General features: G+C 45.9%; 1 long non-coding RNA gene across 1 annotated transcript in view; it reads left to right on the top strand.

Annotated features, from left to right (window-relative positions):
- The window catches only part of LOC128773860 (uncharacterized), a 196,897-nt gene extending 177,164 nt beyond the window's left edge, over positions 1-19,733 (top strand). Inside the window, exon 3 of the long non-coding RNA XR_008418329.1 lies at positions 19,507-19,733. This is a non-coding gene — a long non-coding RNA (uncharacterized LOC128773860). The remainder of the gene's footprint in view (positions 1-19,506) is intronic.
- The last annotated feature ends 4,645 nt before the right edge of the window (positions 19,734-24,378 follow it).

Genomic DNA, 24,378 nt, shown 5'->3' with positions numbered 1-24,378 from the left:
ATATCACACACATGATACATCTTCCTATTGATGTAATATGTATTTTTTACATATAGTAAAATGATATATGAAATATACATCCTATGTGGTGAAATCCATATCATATGAAAATAGTTCTCATGTATTTGAAAATAAATATCATATGAAATATATTTCATACACACACACATGTAATTTCACCATATAGTAAGTTTATAATTGCATACGCTGAGCTATCATGGTCTCTTCCTGATGGGAGAGAACTTCCATTTTGGTTTTTGGTTTTTGTTTTTGTTTTTTTTTTTTTTCAATATATGAAATTTATTGTCAAATTGGTTTCCATACAACACCCAGTGCTCATCCCAAAAGGTGCCCTCCTCAATACCCATCACCCCCCCCTCCCTCCCACCCCCCATCAACCCTCAGTTTGAGAACTTCCATTTTGACTTGAGGTTGTCAAGAACTAAATCTTTCTACCTACAATTCTACTAATTTCATGATGGGAAGATTTTCCACAGCCCAGCTTCTGGCTTTCTGTATTTCAAACGTTCTGTCTCCTCCACTACCCCCTACTTCTGGTGCTTCGAGGCATGACGGCACACATTAATGTTTGTTTTGGGTTTTTTTTTGTCTCTGGCCCTAAATGTCATGATTCTGGGTGCGTCACCCCAGGAGAAGATAGACGTATTCCTGAAAGCCATCCCTACACCAGGATGGCTGGTAATAACTTAAGACTAAAATACAAATATATCCCACCAAACCCACGCAGCCTAATTCGATTTCACCTTAGATTTCAAAGATGTCATGGCTGTCGCCAGCACCGCCCCATGTAAGGAAGGGGAGCTGTGATGGAAAGAGACAAGAGATTTAACTGTGGGTGAAATGTATTGCCTTTGCAAGTTTGACAAAAACACGACCGTGTGAAGACATTGCCTTGGAAGGAACCCAGGTTTGCTGTGGAGCCTTTAATTAGCTTCCTGATCCATCTACTTCAGGGAGTAAAAGTAGGTAACGGGACGATGCGTTCTACTAGAACCTTCTCTCTTCTCTAGTGTTGAAGCCACCTGTGTTTTTGCATATGCATACATTTTCAGACACACTCATACACCGCCATACCTCTTTCACTCATCGTTCCAACATTTCCGGTGGAAACAGCTATGTTAGAACCATAGTTTGAAGCAATCTATTATAAACAGAAACAATTTTCAGGAGTTATTTTTCCCGAATGAAGCACGAATTTTACTTTCAAGTTGACAAAGAAATTTTTATTCGATGATTTCAATACCGCTAATACTTTGCCAGAAACATCAGAGACTTTAAAGGAAATAAAATTATTTCTGCACTACCACAATGATAAAAGTTTCTGCCTATTATGAAAACAAAAATTCGAATAAAGTGTAAAACAAGTCACCAGAAAGTTGCTTAAAAGGCTTTATTCTTTTGAATAACAATGCTCGCCCTTTTGAATAAGATTAACGTTTTCTTTTTCAATCTCATCTACAAAGCTTTATGAGATGAATCTGGATTTATTAATCATTCCTGTATCTTTCATCAGTGGCCCGAAAAATCTTAATACAGACTCTACTGGCATTAGAAGATCCACTGAAAGAATAAAGACTCTTTGTGTAGATTCATACTGGGACAAAAATAAATCTGTGTCCTTCTGGTTCTTAGTGAATTCTTTCTGGTCCGTGTGTGTGTGTGTGTGTGTGTGTGTCTTTCTCTTACACACATCCCAACCAAACACTTCCTTTTGCAAATATTATGATTATCGTTATCTCTGTTGTGCTGGGGGACTTTCCAGCACTCTAAAAATAATTTCAATGCTATGGAGTCAGAATGTTTTCAGTTACTGCTGAGAAAACAGTGGGGTTTCACATCAGATCCATTTTGAAATACCATAAAAGATGCAGAAAATGCTAAAAACATGAAAAATGCTTTGGAAATGAGGATAACTAAATCTGATTGAAGTCAACTTCAGTCCTAGCCAAAGGATAAAACCCTAGCATTAACGGTTCAGCAACAAGGCCTTGATAAAACCCTGTTTCCTGGGGCACCTGGGTGGCTCAGTTGGTTAAGCGTCCGGCTTTGGCCCAGGTCATGATCTCACGGTTGGTGGGTTCAAGCCCCCCACATCAGGCTCCGTGCCGACAGCTCAGAGCCTGAAGTCTGCTTCGGGTTCTGTGTCTCCCTCTCTCTCTGCCCCCTCCCGGCGCTCACTCGCTCACTCTCTCCCTCTCAAAAATAAATAAACATTAAAAATTGTTTAAAAAAAACCTGTTTCCTTTCTCTCTTCCTCATCCTCTTTTCGCTTCCTTTCTCACTGTCTTTTTTTTTTTTCTGTCCTACTTTCACATCAGCTAGAACTGGTTTCAGTTTTTCCACTGGTTTTCATCCGAAATCCTAAGCTAGGCAGGCTGTAGGCAAAAGGTACGCCTGAAGGTGAGTTATTCTTGTTCCCAAGCCATCTGCTGTTGACCTGAAACTTGCATATAACTGGATTAACATCTCCCCTCTCGCCTGTACATATTTTGCGACTTGACATAAGCGATTGGTTTTGTTATCGCCTTCAACCATGCAAAATCGAGTTTTTCGATTTGATTCACTTTGCTTATAAATACCACAATGAAGACTAGTAACTAGTCATGGTACAGTTCTTATAAAAAGCTTGGTGTAATATCCGTGAAGATCGCCCAAGGAAAGTACAATCCATGGCTGACTATATTCATGGTCTGCAGGTTAAAGACCTTTGTGGTATCTGATAGTGTTCGTTAGCTATTGCTACACATCAAATAACCCCCCAATTCTCAGGAGCTGACAACAACAAATGTCTGTTTTTTCGGGCACTGGTCTTTGGATCAGCTACAGCTTGGTTGTCCTCAACTGGGATTAGGAGGGCTTGGCTCCGGCCGGCAGGACGATTTTACATCTCCCTGTTTTTCCATTTTCCCCGAAGCAGCGGCTACTTGAGGCGTATTTTTCTCCTGGTGAATCACAGGAGCCTAAGAGGTCAAGTCCAGCCCCGCACGTGCCCTTAAAGCTTTAAAGCCCCAGTCAAGTTTGCAAGCTTTCCGCTGGCCAAGCCCAGACTCAGGGGGCAGGGACGCAGGCTCAGCCTACTTTATTGCAGTGCTAGGTCACGTGGCACAGGGGAGCGGGGAGAATTCAAGACAGTGACCATTTATGTCTGTGACTTGATTCTCCTATTTTTAAAACGTAGCACAAAATAAAAACGTCTACCTCCTAGAATTGTAAGGATTATAGCACTCGGAACAGTGCCTGGCAAATACGTTTAAGAAAAAAACACGTACTAAAGTACGAGGCAAAGATGTGAAGGAAACACACCAATCAGTAAATTGATTCTGGGTGGTGATTGTTTTCTTCTTTGTAGTTTTCCCTGTTTCCCAGTGTTCTATAATAAAATGTGTTTTTCTCTAATAACAGTTTGAAAAACGTTGTTAAAAACAAAAAGAGATCTAGGGTTTGAGCCAGTATATGAGCTTCTGATCCCAGCCATTAATTCTTTGTTCTGTGTTTGGGGGTAATTCTTAACCTCTGCCTTTCGCCTTCTCGTGACGGACCGATACCATCAGTTTCATTGTTCAGTTTTTCAAATATCCAGTTCCTTCCCTTTCACATCTGGCTTTGGACCCTTTCAAAGGTGAAGTGAGATGTTTTCCATGATTGGAAAAATACACAGCAGAGGCTGGGGGTGCTATAAGCTTAAGAATGCAAGGAGATGATATTTTGGGTCATAACAAAATTGCTCCTGGTACATGCTAGGGGAGATATCTATAAATATTAATAGGTTATCTTTACATTATTTTTCTGTTTTAATTATTTGCTTTCTCTTGAGTCCTCATGAATAATGGTACGGACTGTGAGCCTGACCCTTTTAGAAAAATGCTACACTCCTGTAATTATATTTTAGAGATACATTATTTAAAAAGTCACCTTGATCTTATTCAGACATATTGTATTATGTCCGGGACTCCAGATCTTTGACAAATGCAAACTTTCCTGACCTTCATCACATTTAGTGTAGACAGGTTGACTGTGGGCATATTTTTAGCTCCATTAGATAAATTGGATTGTGTTTTTTACGTTCTTGGACTTCCAGACCAGTGTTTTCTGAAACCCAAAGTCTGCTTATGTGGGGGCTCGAAGATATGTCTGCACATTCTCTGAGATTGCTTCCTTAAGAGGTTGAGTCAAATTCCTCTCCCCTAAAGTAATGGGAGGTGACCTCCAAGACTAGGAGATAAAAGTGTGGCCTCTCCTCGCTTGTTTTCTTCGATTGCTCATTCTCAGGGAAGCCAACCGCCATGTTGTGGGAGCACTCCAGTAGCCCTATGGAGAGGCCCATGTGGCAAGGCACAGAGGCCTCCTGCCCACAGACGCGCACACACGCCATCTTGGAAGCACATCCACCAGCCTCGGTCGAGCCTTCAGGTGACTGCAGCCTCACTGATGTCCTAACTACAAAACCTCAAGACACCCTGAGTCTGACTCCCCCGGGTAAGGTGCTCCCGGCTTCCTATTCCACAGGATCTGTGAGGGTGATAAATGCTGATTGCTTTGAGCCACTGTTTTGGAGTAATTTGTTAGCAGCAACAGATGAATAACACAGCTTATCACATGACTTTACTGCTGGAAAACTGCCTTGAAAGCTTTTATGTCCAGACCACGCAGTGCCTCCCATAAGTAGGGTCTGAACTGCATGGTAGGTCCCGTGTGGCGAGGAAAACACACCCAGAATCTGCCTTCGGGCAGCTTATAATTGAATTCCACAAACATGGAACGAAAGAAAAGGAGCCAAACGTTTGTGACGCTGAGGAAGTTACTTAATATCACACACCCTTGATTTATGAAATCGAGAATCACATTTACTTTGTGTTGTTACGAGGTTGAGAAATAACATTAAAGTACCTACAATGGGTTGTTACTCACGAGTGCTTGCTTTTCTTATTACAGAGGTGGGTTTTCACCACCAGCTCGTTTCTTTTCTTCTTTCCAGCCTTCAAGTGAGAGCCCCTGAGTTGTGCCAAAAATGTCTAACCCTTTGCCTGTGTGTGGAAGGCAGCGTTTTCGCCACTAGTTCGGAAAAGTTAGTAACTTCACTAGGAAAAGCTCTCCACTGTCTTTCTCAAAACCATTGGTTCGAGCAGCTCTCAGGGAGACAATGGCGCCATGGTTTAGGTATGACTCCGTGCCCACCATAAGCTAGTGGTGAATACATCTTTTCGTTACTAATCGTTGAGAATAATAAATAAGCTGACTTTTCACTCTGATGGGCCGACACACTAAATGCCATCAGCCATTTTGAGGAAAGGTAGAGTAATATTTCTTTGGCCGGGCCATGTGTGTGATATTTCATTCCAAAGCAATTCTGTCATCATTTAGATAAGTGAGTATCCACCAGCACACTATTTACTCCAAAATTACATAGGTTCCTCTTTTCCTTAATTATATTATAGCTTCCACTCCATCTCATCAATGATATCGATTTTTTTTAATTAAAAAATTTTTTTTTAATATTTATTTGTTTTTGAGAAAGAGACAGGTGTGAGAAGGGGAGGAGCAGAGAGGGAGAGGGAGACACAGAATCGGAAGCAGGCTCCAGGCTCCGAGCTGGCTGCACGGAGCCCGACGCGGGACTCGAGCTCACGAACCGTGACACCATGCCCTGAGCCCAAGTCGGATACTTAACCGACTGAGCCACCCGGGCGCCCCAATGATATCGATTTCTTAAGCCATTGAGACAAGGGGATCTGACACCCACTTTATCACCCTCTTCTGCTCTAATATCCTGGGAATGATCAAGAGAAAGAGACCCTAACGTTTAGGTAGATGATCAGCAATTTTAAGAGCCCACATCTAGACATTCGATGTACAAGGTGAAGGAACTAGATGGCAGTGAACAAACCAGTCACTTCTGACCAGAGAGCAGCTCTCCCTGGCTGCTGTCTCCGTATATGCATAATCGCAGCCGCTGGATTGCTCTGTTGTTATGGCAACCATCGCTGTATATCACACCAAAATCTGGTATTGAAATGCACCAGAAGCACAAAAGCATACATTTTTCCCAAGTTCTTTTTCCATGGATTCACGTAGCAAGCCAACATGAGACATCGACCTGAGCTTTCAAAATCATAAATGCCTATTCTCCCACTCTGGTGTTCAGAACTAGCCTCTGTGACCGTAATAGCAATTCCCCATCACACGGATTGAACACATTTCCAACAATTAGAAGTTCTTTCAAAAATGAAGCGACTCGACATCATGAGCAGAACTCGCCTTCGGATTCCGAACCGCCGAGAGACAATGTGGGGAGGTTTCAAATGAGGAGTGACATTTTTGCATCCATTCCACAGGGAACAGAGTGTTGAAATTCACATGCTGTTCTGTTTAACTCATATGGAAAAGTCAGAGGCTTCTTGAATGAAAACCGGCTGCTCCTTTCAGAACAGCGACTAGCTACTTATCGCTACTTCAGTAGTAGAATAACACACTGCTGTTATCAGAATTGCTGGCCCTCAAATAATGGGGAGAAGGCTCTAGATTATAGTTAAATACAGAGCGCTAAAACTGATTTTAAAAAAACAACTTTCAATAACCCAATCCAGGGACTACCAAGGATGCCTCCTGGAAAGAATTTTGCATTAAGCGTTCCTATCAAGAGAAAGACCCACATCCATTTATCTGACACATTCAACTCACGGCGTTATTCCTCTTTCTCTAGGGGAAAGATTGTATAATCGAAAATACCATAACAAATGGAAGTAGCACACAGCAAAACCCAGTCGAGTAAATTGCTGACCTGATGTGAATTTTTGCAAACATTTCTCAGATGCAAACTTAACAGCTTTTTTCCATATTAATGCTATTAAAATACACTCATTGCCAAGACTAGAATATATTGCTAAGAATTCGTAACCAACTCAAGGCTTTGGAGTTTGAAATCTGCTTTTTCAATATTGGAGATAATTCACCGGTTGCAACGTCTTTGCCTTATTATTCTTTTCATGGAAAGGCCATTCCAATCAACTGGACAATCTTGTTAGAATACAGCTTGAGAGGGAGGAAAGACTTTTCTCTTCATCACCAAACAGTCCTAGGATCAAATTTCTAACTTTGGAAATGGAGATAAAAATAAAGGTCAAACGAATTAAAATGTCCTTGAGCCAGAAAGTCAGATAGGGTGGAGGGGAGCATGTCATTGGATTTATTTTGCTTCAATTCGGATACCATAAGCAAACTCCGGCTACTCAGAGGCCTCGTTAGGGAAATATCCCAACCTAGAGACCATAGAGAACTGAACGAGGCCACAGCAATCCCCAGTCAGTCCACTGTCGAGGAAACTGCTGACCTAGTGAATTTCTAGAATGGGTAGGCAGTGTAGTCAGAGAAAACTGCCCTACGCATAGACAACGAGCGTCTGACTTTCCTCATGAGGAATCACATCAGTCAAGCTCCTGATTAAACGGATCCTGCATTCCTACTCGGTCTATTAAACCAAGGACTGTGCTCTTGGTTCCGGGGCACCCGACCGTGACGCCAGATCCCGCCAGACCAAGGCACACGCTGGACAGTGTACTCTAGAACATTTTCATCATAGCCACAGGTTCTGTCGGACGAGGCTGTTCTGAGTGCAGAGCCAGTGAGAAAAATTAATCAAGATTAATGGTATGGTTTCAGAAACATTGCTTGAAATAACAGACAAGCTTTTAAGTGCTTTCAATTATACGACATCTTAGAAACGAAACAGAATGTTCTGGCGGCTGAGAGAAAACAAATCGGGAGGTGAAGGCTGCATCTAATGATAGAACTTAGAGGATATTTTTCCAAAGTTTGAAAATGTACTCAACAAAAATGCCTGGCTCTTGCCCATACTCGATACCGTGCGAGGTATGCATTCAAAACCGAAGAGACGGACACGCTAGCCTCCTGGTGTCAAACAGACCTAAAGAAGGTCAAAGTCAAACAAAGAGATACAGGTGGGCAATATGATTGATCGATACCACACAGGAGACCCTCCAGGTGTGCACAGGTTCTCTGGACCCCTTCTCAGGAACGCGGCGTTGACCACCCCACCCCCGGCTGTTGGGAGTGTTGCCTCCTAATGGCTTTCAGCTGACGCCCTCCCCAGCAGGCTAGCCCACTGGATTGGCGATGTTTTCGCCTAGAAAATCTACCCCAAATGAAGGATCTCTCTCCTTCTCTGTCGCCTCCCAGAATGTTCAGTAGACACAAGCCATCGGGCAGCCATAAGAGCACAGAGAAAATTCAAGGGAAGCAGTGACTAATGTTTCAAGGGGGGGCGGGGGGAGGAGTGGTCACAGTAACGCAGGTTTTTCTTATTTGATGTATCTGCTTTGCCAAGCGTGGGGCTTGGGGTTGCCAAGGAAAATCCAACGTGGTCTAGAAAAAGGCTAGAGGCTCAGCTGAGATGGCTAGAACAAGGCACCCTTATCCCCGTGACGGACAAAGGCCTTTCTCGAAGGAAAGCAGGACGCCGATTCTGGCGCCGTCGGTTCGCGCCCCCGGTGAGGACAAGAAGTCAAGTCAGGTTACACCGGCCTGAGCGTGTTCGTCCGTAGAGCCGGGAATCCCGCTGCAAGTTCGACTGCGCCTCCTCCTCTGCGCCTCCGTGGGCAACGAACCTGAACTTGGAACTCGAGGAAACGGCATGTTCTTCGGGGCGCAGGTAAGGATTCGCGGGAGACTCGTGCGCGCACCAAAGTCTGAGAAGCAGTGTTCTCATCCGGTGGTTCTCAAAGTTGGACGTTCAGCAGAATCAGAAAAGCGATCTGTTAGGCTGCGGGCTGCAGGGCGCAGCCCCGGGCTTTTGGAAGCGAGGAGGTCTGAGATGGGGCCCGGAGAGCTTGCGTTTCAGGCAGGTCCGTAGGCGAGGCTGGTGCTGTGAGGGGGGCACCCTTGAGTAGCACTGCTCTAACTCGTTCTCCTCATTCACCGGGGAACGAGGCTTCCTCTCTGAGAGCCCACGGGTTTGCAGAGTCCTGGGGGGCACCAAGTGCACAGAACGTGCATTCACAGTGAACTTGCCTCCCAACCCAGGGTTCACGGGGAAATAGACACGGCCCGAGAGGAGAGAAAGGGTTCCTAGACCTGAGGGCTTGCTTACCTGACTTTGTCATTGTTTTGGATATTCACGCCGAGGTTCTGCTTGAATTCTAGGGGGGGTGAGGGGCAGGAGAGGACTATGGCAGAGAAGGGTTAGCAAAAGCCACGCAGGGGATAGAGAGTCCAACAGGGAGAACTGGGTTCTGTGAGAACCCATGGCCCAGCCGAGCTCCCACCGCAGAAGGCAGCCCCCTCAATGTTCCGGTGCCGGGTTCTTTGCGAACAGAGTACTGTTTGGGAATCCTTCCCATTTGTAGTTCTTTTATTGTACGGACCAAATGGATCCTTCCTGAACATTCTCCTGAACGCCATCCCTCCCCCTTAAGTTTATGGCTAATTTTGTCGTTGAGCTTTCTCTTGGTCACCTTGTTCTTTCCTTGAAGCTGAGGAAGGCTGGACTCCCATAAACAAGCCATCATCCCAAGTACGGTGGCTGCAAGATTTACACTGCCCGTTATCGTGGCAATCAATACGGCGATACTCACTTTATAGCTGGAAGAAGGTCAGAGATGGGGAGTGATTTATCCAAAGTCATAGCCTGTCCGGGTTGGGGATATGCTTAAAATTTCGATCCCCAGTCTGAAGCCTCTTGATAGGAAAGAGAGACATAAGAATGATGAGCTCCAAGGAAGAGCTAGATTTTACACTTTGAGACTTGATTCCTTTACTTGGCTGTATTTTCTCCTCCCTGGCCCCCAAGCACTGACATCTGGATATAGCGGCATTATGTCCATGAAAACAGAAGCAACTTTGGGGGAAGTGGATCTCAGGCCTTAATCAAAAGCCCCACTTGTGAGAATTAGGCGTCCAGTTCAAGACCGGGCAGAGCCCCTTCGGACGAGTCCACAACTCATCTCATTTAACGAATGACGGATCTCAGAAATTTGCCTCCTCCTGCTGCAACCCCCAGATCCGTGTCAAAATTCAGTGCAGTGGGACAATCGAACGGTGACCACCTCTAAGCAGGAGAGGGTAGCGATCTGGGGCTGGGAAGGAAGGAGCCAGGCGGAATTTTCTGGAGTGAAAGTAAGCACCCTTTTCACGGAGGTTTGGTATGCATTTGTCAACGCTCGTGGAATGGTACATTGAAGACTTTTGTGTTTCCTTATATGTTCATTCTACCTGTAATAAAACCTTGGCTCATGAAACAGACTCCCTGGGAAAACATTTGGGACAGTGATAGGGTTAAGAGCTAGAAGCTGTTAAGTTTTGCCGTTTTCAGGTCTGTCATTATCTTCACCAGCCAAGAGGGGGTCGGGTGGAAGTTCTTAGAAGCCAAAACGTACCTGTATCTCAAGTAGAGGATGTATGTTCTGGGGCAATTGTCTTTCTGCTGGAACTGCCGGGAAACCAGATCTTTGCCCTGGATGGAGAAGCTTTCCTTCGGCAGTCAAGCCTCGTGGAAAAATAGCCGCTAGGGTTGTGGTTGTATGTGGAGGACTTGTAGGAACTCGGTCGTGACTCTCCTGGAGGAGACCCCACGCATCTCCCGGTCTCTGCTGCCTTCCCCTAAGTCAATGTAGAAATGGGTCAAACCCTGGCGGTGGGGGCGGGGGGGGGCCTGCTTCAAGACAAAATCCATTACATTATGGGTTGGGGGAGAATTATAAAAGCACGTGGGTAAAGAATAAACGTTATTAAGATTGTTTCCTTTGAGAGTCGTTACCCTTCTGTTCCCTCTTTGACCATCCCTCTCCTTCCCCAGTTTACCAATGCGGTTTGCTGCTTTTATTATCATGCGATATTCCAAGCCTTTGGCAGATTACTTCTTCTTGTTTTTGTTTTTTTAAACTAATTTCTACCCCCAACCTGGAGCTCGAACTTACAGTCTCAACAACGCGAGTCGCGGGCTCCACTGTGACTCAGCCGGGTGCCCCAGATCACTTCTTTCTCAAGATTGCAAATGTGTGTTGCTTTGTGATCAGTGATTATTAATAACTGATGAATCCATGAATCCTCCTATGAACGTTTGCCCTTCTGAGTCTTTCCCCACCTTTACGCGGTATGTACTTGGAAATAGGCATTTGGACGTTAACTATACTCACCACGTGGTATGATAGATCCCCAGAACTTTTTCATCTTGTAACTGTAAGTGTGTACCCTTTGACCAACATCTCCCCATTTTCTGCACCCCCTCACCCCTGGGAACCACCACTCTCCTCTCTGTTTCTGAGTTTGACGTTTTTAGATTCCACGCGGGAGATCATACAGTATTTGTTTTTCTCTACCTGACATATTGTCCTTAATATGATGACCTCAAGGTCCATCCATGTGGTCACAAATGGCAGGATTTCCTTCTTTCTCACGGCCGAATAATATTCCATTGTGCGTGTATATATATATCATATATCCATGTGGATATATGGGTGTGTGTGTGTGTGTGTGTGTGTGTGTATTATTATTTTTTTTATATTATATGTCCACAGAGAGAAACATCTTGTTTATCCGTTCATCCATCCAGGGAAACTTAAGTACTTAAGCTGTTTCTGTACCTTGGCTATTGTGAATGATGCTGCGGTGACCATAGAAGCTCAGATCTCTCTTTGAAATCCTGATTTCATTTCCTTTGGGTGTATACCCAGCAGCGGAATTGTTGGGTCACATGGTGGTTCTGTATTTCATTTTTTGAGGAACCTCCCAACTTACACGCCCACCAACAGTCCACGAGGGTTCTCTTTCCTCCACATCCTCCCCAACACTTGTTATCCGTTGTCACTTTATTTATTTTTTAAGTTTATTTGAGAGAGAGAGAGAGAGAGAGAGCATGAGCCAGGAAGGGGCAGAGAGAGGGAGTGAATCCCAAGCAGGTTCCGCACCCACCGCTGAGCCCAGTGTGGGGCTCAATCTCATGATTGTGAGATCATGACCTGGGCCAAAATCAAGAGTTGGACGCTTAACCAACTGAGCCACCCCGGCGCCCCATCTCTTGTCTTTTTGATAGTAGCCTTTCTAACTCGTGTCAAGTGATATCTCAGTGTGGTTTTGATTTGTATTTCTCCCAATGATTACTGATGTTGAGCCTCTGTCGGCCGTTTGTGTGTGTTCTTTGGAAACATGACTATTCGGGTCCTCTCTTCGTTTTTTTTGATGGGACTGTTTGTGTTTTGCTCTTGAGTTGTAGGAGTTCCTTATAAGTTTTGGATATTAACCTCATGAGACTATCAGCAATTTCAAAATTTGAAAATGGAAATCTTTATTTGTGGTGTAAGTCCGTGATTCTCAAACATTTTGGTCCTGGGAGTCATTTAGTCTTAAGAATGCTTGAGGACTCCATGGGGCGCCTGGGTGGATCATTCTGTTGAGCGGCCGACTTCAGCTCAGGTCATGATCTCACAGTTTGTGGGTTTGAGCCCCGCATCGGGCTCTGGGCTGACAGCTCGGAGCCTGGAGCCTGCTTCTGATTCTGTGTCTCCTTCTCTCTCTGCCCCTCCCCTGCTCATGCTCTGTCTCTCAAAAATAAATGTAAAAAAATAAAATTAATTAAAAAAAAAAAAAAGAATGCTTGGGGTCTCCAGAGAGCTGGTGTTTGTGTGGGTTTTCTCAACTGATATTATCATGGTAGGAACAAAAGTAGAGAAAAATTTCTAAATACTGATTTATGAGCTTATTTAAAATAACAATAACAAACCCAGTATATGTTAACACATTTTAATGAAAGTAACCGTTTTCTAAAATAAAAAAATAAATTTCTTGTGAAAATGACACCATTATACATTTTTGCAATCTCTTTAATGTCTGCCTTATTAGAAGCAGCTGGATTCTCATACTTCTGTATTCAATATATTCTGAAACATTGTTTTGATTAGGAAATATGGAGAAAACTCAGCCTCACACATACATGTATTTGGAAATGGGAGGAATATATATATATAAAGTTTATTTATTTATTTTGAGAGAGAGAGCAAGGGAGGGGCAGACAGAGAGAATCCCAAGCAGGCTCCAGGCGTCAGCATAGAGCCCAACGTGGGGCTTGATTTCACGAATGGTGAGATCATGACCTGAGCCAAAATCAAAAGTTGGATGCTTAACCGACTGAGCCACGCAGGCACCCCGGGAGGAGTATATTAATAGCTTTTTCAGGTAGTTGTAGATATTCCTTTTTGGTACTCTACCAAAGTTTGAAAAGTGGTCGTTTCTTGAAGAAAATATGCATCATGAGATTTGAGACCATAATAATGAAGTTTTCGTACTCTTCCGTTAAAGTTCATTGGGTTATCTCACGTTTTGAATGAATATTTTTCCCATGCATGGTTTTGTAGCATCGTGTGTTGATCATTAGGGAAATGATGTCTCACTGACCTATGCAGGTCTTCCTAACGCAATATAAAATAAAATCACACTACTCCTCAGCTCTGGAAAGTCACTGGCTTTCAGTTAGACTTTCAAGTTACAACGGTACCGCGCGAAAGCAGCAGCTTATTGACCCTGCAACTCCAACTTGGCACTTGAAACAGTCACTGAGCGCTTTTCCTTGAGACGATGGATGATTTAGACACGCTTCTCATTTTGTCTCACAGAATTTTAGAAGATAAGTACTCGAGGGTTGAGATGCAATGCAATAGTAAGCAAACACAAAGCCTTTGTCCTTAGGGAATTTCTATTCTACTGGGTGAGACAAACTGTAGTCCAACACCTGCTAACTGTAAATGTGTGATTGTCATAAGTGCCGTGAGATCCACACGAGGGGCAGTCGGCTTAATCTGTGGGTGGGAGGTTCAGACACAGTATTCCTGAGGACATAATGTTCGCCTTAAAACGTCAAGGCTCAATAGGTGTGAGCAGGTGGGAGAGGGGGTGATAGAGAGTGTTTTGGCAGAAGGACCCACATGTGCAAAGGTCCTGAGGCAGGAGGGAGCTTGGCATGTTCCGGAAACAGGAAACAGCTCTGAACAGGAGCATGATGGGAAATAATGCCAGCATGGAAAGTATAGACCAGAATATATCATAGTCTCGACGAACATTGTGGCTTTTGTGCAGAGAACAAAAAGGTGCCACGGATGTGTTTCTAGAAAGGGTGGCTTAATCAACTTGGCAGTATAAAAAGATCACCTGGGCAAGCGGTGCTGAGAATCAACGGATGATGTTGGAGGGTTAGGCCGATGAATGCAGGGAACCATTTTTCAGATGAGGAAGCTCAGAAATATTGACGTTTGCCAAAAATCACACTACTCCCGATCTCAAAACTGGGATTTCCACACTCTCTTTTCCTTTATTTTTTTCCAGCTTTATTGAGGTACGACTGGCAAATAAAATGACAATATATTGAGCCACACTATTTTTTTCTTCAAGAACTGAATGATATTTCTGATGCAGAGGCTTCCGAGTTTGGGGGGGGCAGGGTCATGGACCCTTCTGGGATTCTGCCGACAGCTCCTGTCCTTCTCCCTAGTGTATACACACACAGAATTGAGACCCCATTTCCAGAGGCTTTTCAGGTCTTTTGAAACCCACCCAGAGATTGCTCAAGATCATTTGAAACCCAAGGTTAACTAGGCTTATCCTTGGGCCTTTCAAAGCTCTTACCGGCGTTAAGTCTGGTCACTGGTGGATTTTTTAATAATCAGCGAAATAACGAACCACTGCAGATTTCCAGACTAAAAATTGGTTGCTCTTCATAGAATTACCATGTAACCCAGCAATTCCCCGCCCCCCCCCCCCAGGTGTGTGTCCAAAAGAATTGAAAACAGGCATTGAAACAAAAACTTGTCCACGCGTGTTCGGAGCAGCGCTGGTCACGATAGCCAAACAGTGGAAACGACCCAAATGTCCGTCGATGGATGAATGGAGAAGCAAATGGCGGTCTAGTCATACGGTGAAAGGGTTTGGCAGTAAAAGGGAATGAGGTCCTGATGCACGCTACAACATGGATGAATCTTGAAAAGTAGACAGTAATATAAGGGCTTTTTAAAGACTTTAAATCCTACACACCGTTCTTTGAATGTTCTCTTCCCTTAGCTGCTCTGGGTCTGTTATTTCTACCTTGTTGACGACAGCAGTGGTTCTCAAAGGTGGGGGCAGGGAGGTGGGAGTGGGTTGTTGTGACCTCCCGGTGGGCCTTCAGCAACGTCTGGAGACAGCTGAGTCTCCGTAGACAGAGGCCACGGATGCTGTTAAATGTCCTACGACGCACAGGACAGCCCTCACGGCAAAGAGTGACCTGAGCTCAGATGTCCATAGTTGCTGAGGTCGAGAGGCTGAGGATTATAGCATTGATGCCATAGGACTGAAAACGCCAATAACTACTCATGCAGACAGCTCCCATTCTCTTGGTCTCCATGGCTTGTGATGCCAAATGCTGAAACAGCCCCAAGGAGAGGGTTCTGGAACTCTATAGGGAAATCAAAGACCTCAGCCTTGTAACTTATGCCACAGAGGCTATATCCCATAAGGTCCCCGGGCATGTACATGTCACGGAACTATAAAATGGAAGTGAACCCCTCCATGTCTGGCCCCATGGTATCTGCACGCTAGCCTGCCTGGCAAGGACGAGCAGGTACAGAATTAGAGTCTTTTTCACAGCATAAGAACAACGCGATCTATAAAGGAAAGAGACGAGCACATTTGTCTCCTTTTTCTTTACCATTTCATTTATTCTCACTAATAATTGCATCATCAGTGATTTCATTCTGAACCCGGGTTTATTTCTTGATGTTTTACATTAACCCATAGAAGGTTGGTCCTTCCATCTTGCAAGGAAGACACTGGCTCTGTGGATCCGTTTCAGTGTCTTTAATAATATTCTAATATGGGTAAAAACAAATGCTTTTATAACAGGCATGATCTCGAATGGAAATAAGACCCTCCATCTAAAAAACTTTGTGACTGTCTTTCCTGAAGGGGACACACACACGCTTGCGTAAGACAGCAACGGATTCTTAAACATTCTCCTTATTATCCTGCGGAGAGACGACGTGCTCCCAAACACCCTTAACCGTACTTACATTACTTTAGAAAATACCTTAGGGAAAACCTTCAGTAATTATTTACTTGCTGGAAGGTTTCCTCGCTGAAAAATTGTGCTTGGTCTCTCCCTAGCTGCAGAAAAATGTCACAACTAGGAGATATCGTGTTGAACACATCGTTTGACAATTTGGAGGTCACATAGGGGAGGGGTTCATGATATAGTTGCTCTATAATGAGTTTGCCAAATGCATCTGTACCCACCCCCGTGGTGAGAGGCCATCCAGAATAAATGGAAAAATCACGTTTGAGGACAGCGGGTGCTTGCTTATGCGAATTCACTCATACTGAACATGGCATGCAGTCAAATTCACATTTTTCTTTATCTTCGGGTCTGGCTAACCCTTTCTGATAACAGTGCACACGTCCATGAGGCCGCTGAGGCCAAGACTTCATATGTTTGTGATTAGGAGACGATTGCTACAATAGGAAGTGATGTATTTGAAAGAAATTAACAAACACACACAAGGGTGGGTGTGAGCTTCTCAGCATGGAAACATCTGCTCCAAACCTTTCTGAGCTAGGAAGAACGTGGGGACCAACCATATGGTTCTCATGGAAAACGCTTACCTCGCAATCTTGACCCAAGAGATGGTGTCTGGACAGAGGAGGAAACAGAAGTGGCTTTGGAATTGCATCCTTTTAAAAACAAAACAAAACAAAAGCCATGTCCCTATGCTTTTGTAAAGTGTTTCTTCATAGCATAAAAATTCCCCAAATATCCTCTGCGTGTTTATTTTTTTAACTCCTTACACAGTTTCCCCATGGTTAGTATCTTTCATGACTGTGGCATTTTTTTGTCAAAATGCAGAAACCAAAGTTGGCACATTATAATTTAATCAAACCCCAGACTTTATTTGAATTGCGTTTTTTTCTGTAACGTCTTCTCTCTATTCCAGGATCCCATCCAGGACACTAAATTGCATTTAGTCCTTTAGTTCTTCTCTTCCTTCTTGGCTTTTGATGAGACCATAAGTTGCAAAATGGGCTCTTAAGAAGTCCTTCTAAACATACCAGGGCCAACATTTCAATTGTGTCTATTGTAAGGAAGAACAAAAACACCTTTACCCCCCAGGTTCAGCAGTTGGGTCCCTGGAAATGAAACCGAGAAAAGACAGATTAACAAGAGAAACACCGAGTTTATTAACGTGAGCAGAGTGAATATACGTGGAAGAAATTCAGTGGGAACTCAAAGTGGTGGTTAGGACTTGAGCTGGTATAACACCTTAACAAGAGCAATAGATTTGTAGCAAAGTGACAAGACAAAAATAAAATGGTCTTGGGCTTCTCGGGGTGTCACGCCATGGTAAAGCAAATATATGGGGGGAACTAATGGATGAAAATGGTTACTTAGTGAAGTTTGTTACATATAGATTCCTCTCATCTCTGGGCTGAAAGGAGTGTAGAGTTGTCCCCAGTTATTAGGAGTCTGAGAATTGTCCTCCTCTTCCTGGTATGAGAGAGAGAGAGAGAAAAAAAAATAATCTTATGATAAAGTAGTATATTTTGAGGAGGCATATTCTGATCCTCTATACTATAATTCAAAAAACAAACAACAAACTACAACAAACAATTTTAAAAACCCAATCAAAAAAACCTTGGAAAATTTAAAAAAAAAAAATTAGCCATTGCTATTTTACCTAGATAAAATCAGTCATCCTCCATTTGTTAAACTTATTTTCTATGATTTGATTGGTTATTCAGGCATAACTCATATCTGGATCTATCTCACGAGTCAGAACAAGGGGTCATCAGGCAATAGGAAGGACTAGACTAGGACGAGCAAGGTATTAGAAACTAGACTTCTGGACTGGGAAAGAGCAGAAGTTTGGACCAGACCATGCTTAACTATACGAGGGGAAGTTCAGAGAGCTGGACAACTATGTCCAGAAAGCTGGACCATAGAACATGTGGGAGATCTCAGACAGATGGCATCAGAAATTAGAGCAAATACGGGCCCCTGGGGGGTTCAGTTGGTTTAGCGTCCGACTTCGGCTCAGGTCATGATCTTGCGGTCCGTGAGTTCCAGCCCCGCGTCGGGCTCTGGGCTGATGGCTCAGAGCCTGGAGCCTGCTTCGGATTCTGTGTCTCCCTCTCTCTCTGCCCTTCCCCTGCTTGCGCTCTGTCTCTGTCTCTCTCACACACAAAAATAAAATTTAAAAAAAACAATAAAAAAAAAAAAAAAGAAATTGGAGCAAATAACAGGAATGTGGGGGCAAGGGTTGGGTGATGTGCGGGAGCCAGTCAGCGATGAGGAGGAGGTTGGACAGAAAGAGCAGGAAGGACATCAGCCTGGGCTCCCGCTGCCTGTGAATCAGAGGCAGGATCCTGGTGCGAGATCTGAGAGCTCAGGTTCTCAGCTGTATCGCAGCAGGACTTGGGCATACGGGGACTACCCAGGAGCAAGATACCGGGCATACCAACGCAGAAAGGTGAACACAGAGATGCTGTTAAATATCCTACAATGCACAGGACAGCCCTCGCAGCAAAGAGCTATCCAGCCCCAGATCTCGTCGGCGCCAAGGTTGAAACTCTGAGTTAGGGTTAATGATTACTTATTTTCCTGTTCAGGGAGAATTGAGCATCTTTTGTTTGGTAGGGATGTTAATTCAACCTCGAGTTAACCTGAGTTCGGACCTTACCCTTACCTCCTCCTAAGGTCGCTCGGCACAGAGATCAGTGGCATAACATTACACGATCAGATGTGGGCAACACACAGCTATGGAGACCAAACAAAACGATTCAACTTGAACTCCAGCTCCTAACGGGTAGCGGGGGGCCCTGAGGTGGGAGGACCGCAGCTGATCATGACACACAGAGTTGAAGGCTGCTGGGAAGTGAAAGAGAACCTACCCGTGACATGGAGACGGGAAGTTCACCCTTTCTAGCCACAAAACAAGGCCCAAGTGGATACAGTCTGCCCAACCGCGGTAGGCGGGAGAAAACCCAAACCCAAAGGGTGGTGATGTGAATACCAGCCGAAGTGTCCATTGCACAGCGGGGAAGGGACGCCAGAAAGAACAGGATCCAGGGTTTGACGAGCCCCAGGGAGCCATGGGATAAAATGGCGCTTGTGGTCTCAGGGGAATTGTGAAGCATGTTTAAAAATATATTTCCACAATGTGATGTGTGATAAAGAGTGAAACATTCCTAACAACAACCACAACCCCAACCCCCACGAAAGAAGAAGCCTCGGCCTCCCGGCCCTCTGGGTGACTAACCCAGCCTGGATTTTCTGGACCATTCCGTAGGCCCCAAGGACAAGAAAGCACTGATGGAAGAAGGAGAGAGTCAAGGATGTGAGAGTCTATGCTTTGTCACTGGACAGAAACATAAATAAATAAAACCCTCAAAAACGATAGTACCGTGTAATGATCATGGCACAAAAGAGTTTACGGTTTCCTTAAACTTCTTGTTTCGCAGGGGAAGGGACCGAGCCCTCACGACAAGGTGTGTAGACGGTGGAGCCAGATGAAACCCAGGCCATGCGATTCCTAAGCATAACTTCTACCCGTGGATGTATTCGCAAGACGGAACAACGGAGCAGCACAAGGTAAGAGCAGTCAGAACGTGATGGCCCTTGAGCGGAGCCGTCCTGCAGACCCTTGCCGGGCGAGGCCGGCTGTATCACAAGAGGCTAGCACAGTGACCGAGGGAGGGGAACGCCACAGTTGCTCAGGGCCCTGTTTACTGACTATGTGCTTATATACTACCCGGCCCTGCAGTTCTGCCCTCGGGCCCTCAAGCGTCGGATCAGACGTACTGGTGCGTGTGGGCCGAGAGCAACGTTGTTCCCACCCGGTCTCGTCCCAGGCCGCCTTCCGGCGAGGTCCTGTTTCCGCCTGTCACATAAAACATGGACAATTATTTCCAGCACAAGCTGACTAAGAGCGAAGGAGAAGCCAGATTGTCTGCTCCCTCGAGCATTTGTAGGCAGACAACTTTTAAATAGAAGCACACACATGGGGTTCTGACAGCTGCACTGGGACAGTGAGTTCCGGTCTGACGTCCCTCTAGAAAGAGAAACTCAGGCTACTGTCTTGCCTCTTGAAAAGCGGTGGGGGTGGGATTCGGCTGCTTAGGGGAAAAAAGCTGGTCTCTTCGTCTCATGTAAAATCACAAGATCATGGTGTAAATTCAGGGGCACCTGGGTGGCTCAGTCGGTTGAGCGTCCGACTTCGGCCCAGGTCATGATCTCGCGGTTCGTGAGTTCGAGCCCCGCATGGGGCTCTATGCTGACGGCTCAGAGCCTGGAACCTGCTTCGGATTATGTGTCTCCCTCTCTCTCTGCTCCTCCCCCACTCACGCTCTGTCTCTCTCTCTCAAAAATAAACATTAAAAATAAAATAAAATAGTCATAGATTGCCCTCCTCCAGCCTGGCTGCCTCACTTCTGCTGAGTGCAGATTGGAAGAAGAAAGCTGTCTCTTTGGCCTGAGGCTGGAGGACGCCACTGACAGTAGAATGGAAAGAAATGCTTCTCACCCCTAGAGTCACCTTCCAAAGATTTTGATAATCGATCTGCGGTGTGGCCTGGCAACGAGATTCACATCTCCCCCGATGATTACAACGGACAGCCCAGGATGGGGATCACTCATCTAGAGGGCTGGCAGGACCTTTGCAGGGACCTCTGATGCACAGAGGGGATTGATGTTTTGTCACATTCTGGCTTGGCCATGCCAGACCCCGGAGAGGAACCCACACCTTGGACTAGGCGGGAGGGTTGGGGAGGCCCGGACCTCTCTGTGTCTGAAGGGTTCCGGTAGAGTTGTAACATGACAGAGCGAACGCTTTCCTGGCTGGCCTTGAGCTGGTGTATGCACAAACCCTTCAACAGTCACAGAATTATACAAAGGAAGATGTAATGACTCTAAGTCTCCTATGTTTTCGTGCATACCGCAGTCCCGCACATCTTGAACCTTGCTCGACGCTGGGATTTTCTGGGGCCATTTTCTGTATGGTGCCATATGCCAGTTCTCAAACTATCACGTGCATGCCAACCCCACCCCCAGGGCTCCTATTAAAATGTCGATCCCGAGTCAGTTGATCCGCTTGCAGCCTGAGATTCTCCATTTCTGTGTTTTGAGCATCGCGGGTCATTCCGAAGCTTCTTCTACAACGAAGGCACCAAGCATCGAAATCCGGCCACGCTAAGCCCCACTGGCCTCCCCCCGTTTGTAACCTGCCGCCTCCAATCCGTTGGGGGTTGAAAACAGAGTCTGAAATTAGAGCTGCCGAGAGTAAGAAGCCCTCGATTTTTTTCCCGCCTACACTTGCTTCCCCATGGCGTCTCCCGCCATCCCTGTTCGGATCAAGTCTGGTTTCCCAACTCCTCACTCCCGAGTTCTAAGACTCTGCCACCCAGTTGCCCCCTCACCACGGCTGCCGGGCTGTCGAGCGGGATCTCAAACCTAACACGCTCAAAGCAGGACTCTTGACCCACCCCCTCCGGGCCCTCCTTGCGCTCCGCCAGTTTGTCCCCCGATAGCCTACGTGCCAACGTGTGGCACCAAGGGCCAGCCACCTAAGAGCCATATTGGGTGATCTTTTCCACACCCCCCTCCCTTTCCAGTCCATCGGCTGGCCCTGGCGGCTCGCTCTCTCTCTCTCTCTCTCTCTCTCTCTCTCTCTCTCGGAACATTTCTCCAATCTACCCGTCCCTCTGTTAAAAAATGAAATTCAGCGGAGTAAATTTTAAAGACCTTATACTTCCTTCAGTGATATTGATTGATGACTCATCGAATAAGCAGCATCCCTTCTAGCAAATAGAATGGAACTCCGGGAGAGAGCCATATAATATGAGAGACTTTTATAGGTAGAAGGGGCGGGACAAGGAAGTTACTAGGGAAGGGAGGATTGTGTCGGGCAAATGGCCTTCCTTTGAGGAACTGCAGGGGTCCATCAGGCAGTTCCCTTACTAGTACAGACCAGGTTGTTCCAGACTGACTGGCTTAAGATTCCACTCCTGGGACAGGTTGAAACCGTAAGTAAGCTTGGTATTAAGTCTCAGTTTGGTGATGTGGGCTTAGCCCAAGTGACTCCATTTTGGACCTGTTGCCTCCCTTTTAACATCTCTCGTTCCCACTGCTGAAGTCCCTGTCTAGGCCATCACCCCTTCCCCCCTGCCTGGACTAGTGCAGGATTTATCTGGTCTCCAATCTCTCCTTGGGGCACCAGAGTGGCTCAGTCAGTTAAGCGTTGGACTCCTGACCTCAGGGTTCCGAGTTCAAGCTTCGCATTGGGCTCTGTGCTGGGCCTGAAGCCTATTTAAAAAAAAAAAAAAATCTAGAATCTCTTCTTGTCTCTTTTCCTCAAAGCGCTGCAACAGTTCCCGGTTGGAATTAGAAGCTGGTAAGTTCGTGACAGATTCTGAACTGGGGGCGATTTTGTACACCTACCCACACCCCGCCCGGAGACAATGTTTGCAGACATTTTTGGTTGTCATCACTGGTGGGGGGGGTGAGGGGGGTGGTTACTGGCACCGGGATAGCCCACTGATGCCAAAGGATGTCCGGTCCCAGAGGTCAGTCGTGCAGAGGCCGGGAGACCCTGGCCCGAGGTAAGTGGTACCCAAAGACACTGTGCCGAGAGCCTTGTGTGCTCCCACCACGGAAGCAGGCATAACTAGGTCACTCAGAGTTTGTATAACATCGAACAGATGAAACCCCGAGTAAAGAAGCAAACAGCTGAACACCAGAGCCCTGTGCGCTGAAGGGTTGTGGTTCCAAAGGTCCCGGGAGGGGGGCAGCCACTGAAGGCCCAGGCCGCTGGGCCGCTCGCTCGCTCGTGGCTGCCCAGAGTCGCTGCGGGGAACAAAGGCCTCTGATTTTGGCCCCCAAGCTGTTAGCCTCAAGTGAAACGAGGATGATGTAGGCAAAGTGTTTTGATCTCTCACGAAAACTACGGAATTTGTCTGCTTCTGTTGAAACATCTCTTCCAATGACATCTCAACAGGCTAACAAGGGCAACTTCAAAATGTGTGCCTTCTTCCACCTCGGGGAAAAAAAGAAAATGCGACAACAAGTGTTGTTCTTTTCCAGTTCATTAAGCTAAACAGACCTGATAGAAGGCTGGCCCTTCCTGCTACTGAGGAATCCCATGGACTACGAATACAGCCACCAAAGAACGAATAGTTGCTAATTATCTCCCTCCACTGGCTTTCCTGGTAACCATTTTTAACTCGGGGTTTCCCTGATGGGGTAGGAAGCAGTCTGTGGTGGTTTACCAGAGAAGCCCTCGAATCCCCTCTCACTTGATAGGCAAAACCCAACCCTATCTTTGTCCGACGGGTTTCAGGAGCCCCAACGGTGATAAACGAAGCAACATGGCGGCGGTGCAGGGGGAAGGTTGGGACGCAGAGGACTCTGGGAGAGACACAAAACGGATGCTTACAGGAAGCGGATACGTAGGGGTTTAGGATGTCGAAGGAGTTCTCAATTCTGGCTACAGGTTAGAATCCCCTGGAAAGTTTTTTGTTTTTGTTTTTTTAAGTTTATTTATTTGAGGTGGGGGTAGGGGTAAAGAGAGAGGGACAGAGAGAATCCCAAGCAGGTTCTGTGCTGCCAGCTCAGAGCCCGATGCGGGGCTTGAACACACGAACTGTGAGATCATGACTGAGCCGAAATCAAGAGCTGGATGCTTAACTGACTGAGCCACCCAGGCATGCCCACCCCCCCTTTTTTTTTAAGTTTTATTTCTTTATTTTGAGACAGAGACAGAGAATCACGTAGAGAGCTTTGTAAAAGCACCGATGCCTGGGCCGGGCCCCACTCTTTGAGTTTCATGTTCAGCTGGTCTGGGGAAGGCCCAGGGCATTGGGATACTTCTCAAGGTTCCCAAGTGATTCCAAGGGACATTGAGGGTTGAGAAGAGGACTACTGCCCTAGGCTAGGATTTCTGCGCCACAGTGCTGGTGGTAGTTGGGGGCCAGATCGTCCTGTGAGCTGTAGAATGTTTAGCAGCATCTCTGGGCTCTACCCACTAGAGGCCAGTGACATCCCCTCCTCCCAGCGGGACAACCAAAATCGTCGGCAGATATTACCAAATGTGAAATGTCCCCCAAGGGACCAAATCGCCGCCCCCACCCCACATCGAAAATCGCGGTCTTGGCACAGTTCACTGGGGACTCCACAGGGGGTATGGTTGGGGGGTGGGGTTGGAAGTTCAGCTCCCTGAAATAAAAATCTAAGGATTGAAAGACCTGCTCAATGTCCCATCCTCGGCCTAGAGGTGGGGCCAGTGGTGACTCCATAACTCTACACTGAAATGCCTTTCCTCTTGATTATAGACGTACCGA

Source organism: Panthera pardus, unplaced genomic scaffold (assembly GCF_024362965.1).
Source record: "Panthera pardus isolate Hobbes unplaced genomic scaffold, ASM2436296v1 HiC_scaffold_27, whole genome shotgun sequence".
Classification (NCBI taxonomy): Eukaryota; Metazoa; Chordata; class Mammalia; order Carnivora; family Felidae; genus Panthera; species Panthera pardus.
This window is presented reverse-complemented; position numbering and strand designations above follow the sequence as displayed.